This window comes from Megalobrama amblycephala, linkage group LG12 (genome assembly GCF_018812025.1).
Source record: "Megalobrama amblycephala isolate DHTTF-2021 linkage group LG12, ASM1881202v1, whole genome shotgun sequence".
Lineage (NCBI taxonomy): Eukaryota > Metazoa > Chordata > Actinopteri > Cypriniformes > Xenocyprididae > Megalobrama > Megalobrama amblycephala.
Window position 1 is genome coordinate 35,428,001 of NC_063055.1, and position 6,000 is coordinate 35,434,000.

Below are 6,000 nucleotides of genomic sequence, written 5' to 3' on the forward strand. Positions count from 1 at the left end.
GTTTTAAACTGAATAAGGCTGAAGTGAATTAAAAAGAGTCTTACCTGAGTCACTCTGGATGGACGTGAAGGTTTGCACTTCCTCTGTGCCAGCGAGACTGCGCTGCAGTGAAATCACTTCTTATTTTTCTTAATGTAAACAACACCACAAACTACTTCAGCAAATCTTAGTATAACACAAGACTCGTTATATTTCAGTCACTAAGGGGTTTTTGGATTGGCTTTGCGTTATGTTGGCATCAGTTTGTTTGCACCGCTTCTTTTGTGTGTCTGTACTGTATGTTGTTGTCCGGGCGACAGCATCACTGACTTGAGCGCGCTCTTCCACTCTCCTCAGCAGTACTCGTCCGCTCGCTTGCTCTCGCCGCTTTGTTCATTCCTCCATCCAAGCCGATTCATCAGCTGTAGAGAGAGGGGGGGAGAGCGGAGAGATGTTCGTGTACAATTCCGTCGTTGGGAGGGAAGACAGAATGACAAAAACATGGTCGATGTTAATAGTTTGAACATACGTGAATGGTTTGTTTTATTCAAAACGCAAAACATTGTGGCTAATGTGATACTGTTGTATTAAGAAGATGTGCACCCCTGTACAGATGAAGATGGTTTGGTCTTACCTAGAGAGAAAGAGAGAGAGGCAGTTCACACACTTGAGGAGATATATAAGATAATGAAAGACTAGAAAAGAGCTATCAAGTAATAATGAGGTAATAATTGGACGAGCAACAACAGAGAACATTTTAAACTTAATGTGACCTCATGATAATAGTAATAGATTGAATCTTAATCTGTAACATTATTTTCATGACAATTAAATATAGTTCACCCAAAAATGTATGACTTCTGGGGAACACAAAAGAAGATATTCTGAATATTTAACGAAACAGTTTTAGTAAGCATTGATCACAAAAAATACAAAATATCTTTGTAAAAATTGTAAAAAATTATGTTCATGATTTGTTATCACAACTTTTTTTCTTTTGTCAATCAACTTAGATAACATAATATTTTGTTTCTGTTGAATCTCTATTGTATTAACTCACATTTTTAATTTCAATTAACTCAAAATCTTAAAGGTGCCCTAGAATCAAAAATTGAATTTACCTCGGCATAGTTGAATAACAAGAGTTCAATACATGGAAAAGACATATGTTGAGTTTCAAACTCCATTGCTTCCTCCTTCTTATATAAATCTCATTTGTTTAAAAGACCTCCGGAAAACAGGCAAATCTCAACATAACACCGACTGTTACGTAACAGTCAGGATCATTAATATGTATGACCCCAATATTTGCATATGCCAGCCCATGTTCAAGGCATTAGACAAGGGCAGCCAGTATTGACGTCTGGATCTGTGCACAGCTGAATCATCAGACTAGGTAAGCAAGCAAGAACAATAGCGAAAAATGGCAGATGGAGCGATAATAACTGACATGATCCATGATTACATGATATTCTTATTGATATTTGTAAATTGTCTTTCTAAATGTTTCGTTAGCATGTTGCTAATGTACTGTTAAATGTGGTTAAAGTTACCATTGTTTATTACTGTATTCACGGAGACAAGAGCCGTCGCTATTTTCATTTTTAAACACTTGCAGTCTGTATAATTCATAAACACAACTTCATTCTTTGTAAATCTCTCCAACAGTGTAGCATTAGCCCGTTAGCCACAGAGCATATAGCCTCAAACTCATTCAGAATCAAATGTAAACATCTAAATAAATACTGTACTCACAGGAATCGATGCATGCATGCAAGACGAACATCTTGTAAAGATCCATTTGAGGGTTATATTAGCTGTGTGAACTTTGTTTATGCACTGTATAACTGCACTTATAGTCGAGAGCTCGGGAGGGCAGGGAGCGAGAGATTTAAAGGGGCCGCGCAGCCTGAATCGGTGCATAGTTAATGATGCCCCAAAATAGGCAGTTAAAAAAATTAATAAAAAAAAATCTATGGGGTATTTTGAGCTGAAACTTCAGACACATTCAGGGGACACCTTAGACTTATATCACATCTTTTGAAAAGATGTTCTATGGCACCTTTAAGTTAAACCAACAATAACTTTTACAAGGGAGTTTTGGAACAACATGAGGGTGAGTAAATGATGACAACATTTTTGTTTCATTCATGTACTTTTGCCCCTCATGTCGTTTCAAACCTGTATGGAACACAAAAAGAGAATTTTTGAAGAACTATCACATAGTGTAGTAGCATGACTGACCATGGTAAGTGTTTCTAGACGTCAATATAACAGCATCTAGAAAAGGAGCCCTATCATACACCCAGCGCAATGTGGCACCAGGCGCGATGCAAGTGTTTTTTGCTAGTTTTGCTTGTTTTTTGCTATAGTGGAGTCCATGCCTCGACGGGTCAGAGCTGAAAAAGGGGGACCAACACAGTATTAGGAAGGTGGTCATAATGTTATGCCTGATTGGTGTATATATTAGTAAACTGCAAGTGCATCATTACAAATGTGTAATTAGAAATATAAATACATGACATAAAAGTTTCATAACATAATATAAAGTGTCTGAAAACATTACATTCAGTTCACACTCAACTATATATATATATTTTAATTATATTATTTCCATAATAAGAACTCTTTTTAAAAGTATACTAAAGTACCTCTATATTTTACCACTTTTTCACACGGGACAACATGAGGATGAGTAAATGATAACAGAATTTTAAACCTGGAACATTCCATATTATGTGTTCTCGTATCTTACTAACCTTCTCTGAGAGAAGTTATAACTATAAGCTTCTGTCACGATTAAAGCCACTAAACCTACCAGCTTTCATTTGATACACACAAGGATTTCAGAAAGAGACTGACACAGAAGGAAATCCACCCACAGTAATTACATCAGTAACCAGAAGCTCACCCACCAAGAACAGTAGTCCCATCTCTAAAAGGACTATTTAAATTTTACAGCTCAAATAACACTTTTTTTCATTAAGAATTATGTAATATAAGCTCTTTAACAAAAACACAAGCTGCACATTACTTTTAAACCTTCGGAATGTCTAGTCTCCAACACTTAGGGGGCCGTTTACAGGAAACGGGCCGTTCAGTTACACGTTCAGTTAAACTTAATCGTGTGATATAAAGTCAGAATTGCGTGATATAAAGTCAGAATTGTGAGTTATAAAGTCAGAATTGTGAGTTATAAAGTCAGAATTGTGAGTTATAAAGTCAGAATTGTGTGATATGAAGTCAGAATTGTGTGATATGAAGTCAGAATTGTAAGTTATAAAGTCAGAATCGTGTGATATAAAGTCAGAATCGTGTGATATAAAGTCAGAATTGTGTGATATGAAGTCAGAATTGTGTGATATAAAGTCAGAATTGTGAGTTATAAAGTCAGAATTGTGTGATATGAAGTCAGAATTGCGTGATATGAAGTCAGAATTGTGTGATATGAAGTCAGAATTGTAAGTTATAAAGTCAGAATTGCGTGATATAAAGTCAGAATTGCATGATATAAAGTCAGAATTGTGTGATATGAAGTCAGAATTGTGTGATATAAAGTCAGAATTGCGTGATATAAAGTCAGAATTGCGTGATATGAAGTCAGAATTGTGAGTTATAAAGTCAGAATTGTGAGTTATAAAGTCAGAATTGTGAGTTATAAAGTCAGAATTGCGTGATATGAAGTCAGAATTGCGTGATATAAAGTCAGAATTGCGTAATATGAAGTCAGAATTGTGTGATATAAAGTCAGAATTGCGTGATATAAAGTCAGAATTGCGTGATATGAAGTCAGAATTGTAAGTTATAAAGTCAGAATTGCGTGATATAAAGTCAGAATTGCGTGATATAAAGTCAGAATTGCGTGATATGAAGTCAGAATTGTAAGTTATAAAGTCAGAATTGCGTGATATAAAGTCAGAATCGTGTGATATAAAGTCAGAATTGCGTGATATGAAGTCAGAATTGTGAGTTATAAAGTCAGAATTGTAAGTTATAAAGTCAGAATTGTGTGATATAAAGTCAGAATTGCGTGATATAAAGTCAGAATCGTGTGATATAAAGTCAGAATTGCGTGATATGAAGTCAGAATTGTGAGTTATAAAGTCAGAATTGTAAGTTATAAAGTCAGAATTGTGTGATATAAAGTCAGAATTGTGTGATATAAAGTCGGAATTGTGTGATATAAAGTCAGAATCGTGTGATATAAAGTCAGACTTGTGTGATATAAAGTCAGAATCGTGTGATATAAAGTCAGAATCGTGTGATATAAAGTCAGAATTGTGTGATATAAAGTCAGAATCGTGTGATATAAAGTCAGAATTGTGAGTTATAAAGTCAGAATTGTGTGATATAAAGTCAGAATCATGTGATATAAAGTCAGAATTGTGTGATATAAAGTCGGAATTGTGTGATATAAAGTCAGAATCATGTGATATAAAGTCAGAATCGTGTGATATAAAGTCAGAATTGTGTGATATAAAGTCAGAATCGTGTGATATAAAGTCAGAATTGTGTGATATAAAGTCGGAATTGTGAGTTATAAATTCAGAATTGTGTGATATAAAGTCAGAATTGTGTGATATAAAGTCAGAATTGTGAGTTATAAAGTCAGAATCGTGTGATATAAAGTCAGAATCGTGTGATATAAAGTCAGAATTGTGTGATATAAAGTCAGAATCGTGTGATATAAAGTCAGAATTGTGTGATATAAAGTCAGAATTGTGTGATATAAAGTCGGAATCGTGTGATATAAAGTCAGAATCGTGTGATATAAAGTCGGAATTGTGAGTTATAAAGTCAGAATCGTGTGATATAAAGTCAGAATCGTGTGATATAAAGTCAGAATTGTGTGATATAAAGTCAGAATCGTGTGATATAAAGTCGGAATTGTGAGTTATAAAGTCGGAATCGTGTGATATAAAGTCAGAATTGTGTGATATAAAGTCAGAATTGTGTGATATAAAGTCAGAATTGTGTGATATAAAGTCAGAATTGTGTGATATAAAGTCAGAATCGTGTGATATAAAGTCAGAATCGTGTGATATAAAGTCGGAATTGTGAGTTATAAAGTCGGAATCGTGTGATATAAAGTCAGAATTGTGTGATATAAAGTCAGAATTGTGTGATATAAAGTCAGAATCGTGTGATATAAAGTCGGAATTGTGAGTTATAAAGTCAGAATCGTGTGATATAAAGTCAGAATTGTGTGATATAAAGTCAGAATCGTGTGATATAAAGTCAGAATTGTGAGTTATAAAGTCAGAATTGTGTGATATAAAGTCAGAATCGTGTGATATAAAGTCAGAATTGTGTGATATAAAGTCGGAATTGTGTGATATAAAGTCAGAATCGTGTGATATAAAGTCAGAATCGTGTGATATAAAGTCGGAATCGTGTGATATAAAGTCGGAATTGTGAGTTATAAAGTCAGAATTGTGTGATATAAAGTCAGAATTGTGAGTTATAAAGTCGGAATCGTGAGTTATAAAGTCAGAATCGTGTGATATAAAGTCAGAATCGTGTGATATAAAGTCAGAATCGTGTGATATAAAGTCAGAATCGTGTGATATAAAGTCAGAATCGTGTGATATAAAGTCAGAATTGTGTGATATAAAGTCAGAATCGTGTGATATAAAGTCAGAATTGTGTGATATAAAGTCGGAATTGTGTGATATAAAGTCAGAATCGTGTGATATAAAGTCGGAATTGTGTGATATAAAGTCGGAATTGTGTGATATAAAGTCAGAATTGTGTGATATAAAGTCAGAATTGTGTGATATAAAGTCAGAATTGTGTGATATAAAGTCAGAATCGTGTGATATAAAGTCAGAATTGTGTGATATAAAGTCAGAATCGTGTGATATAAAGTCGGAATTGTGAGTTATAAAGTCAGAATCGTGTGATATAAAGTCAGAATCGTGTGATATAAAGTCGGAATCGTGAGTTATAAAGTCAGAATTGTGTGATATAAAGTCAGAATTGTGTGATATAAAGTCAGAATCGTGTGATATAAAGTCGGAA

General features: G+C 34.1%; 1 protein-coding gene across 1 annotated transcript in view; it reads right to left on the minus strand.

Annotated features, from left to right (window-relative positions):
• disp3 (dispatched RND transporter family member 3) overlaps positions 1 to 367 on the minus strand; it is a 72,419-nt gene extending 72,052 nt beyond the window's left edge. Inside the window, exon 1 of the mRNA XM_048210859.1 lies at positions 45 to 367. The gene's annotated coding sequence lies outside the window, so the exon portion shown is untranslated. The remainder of the gene's footprint in view (positions 1 to 44) is intronic.
• Between the last annotated feature and the right edge of the window lie 5,633 nt (positions 368 to 6,000).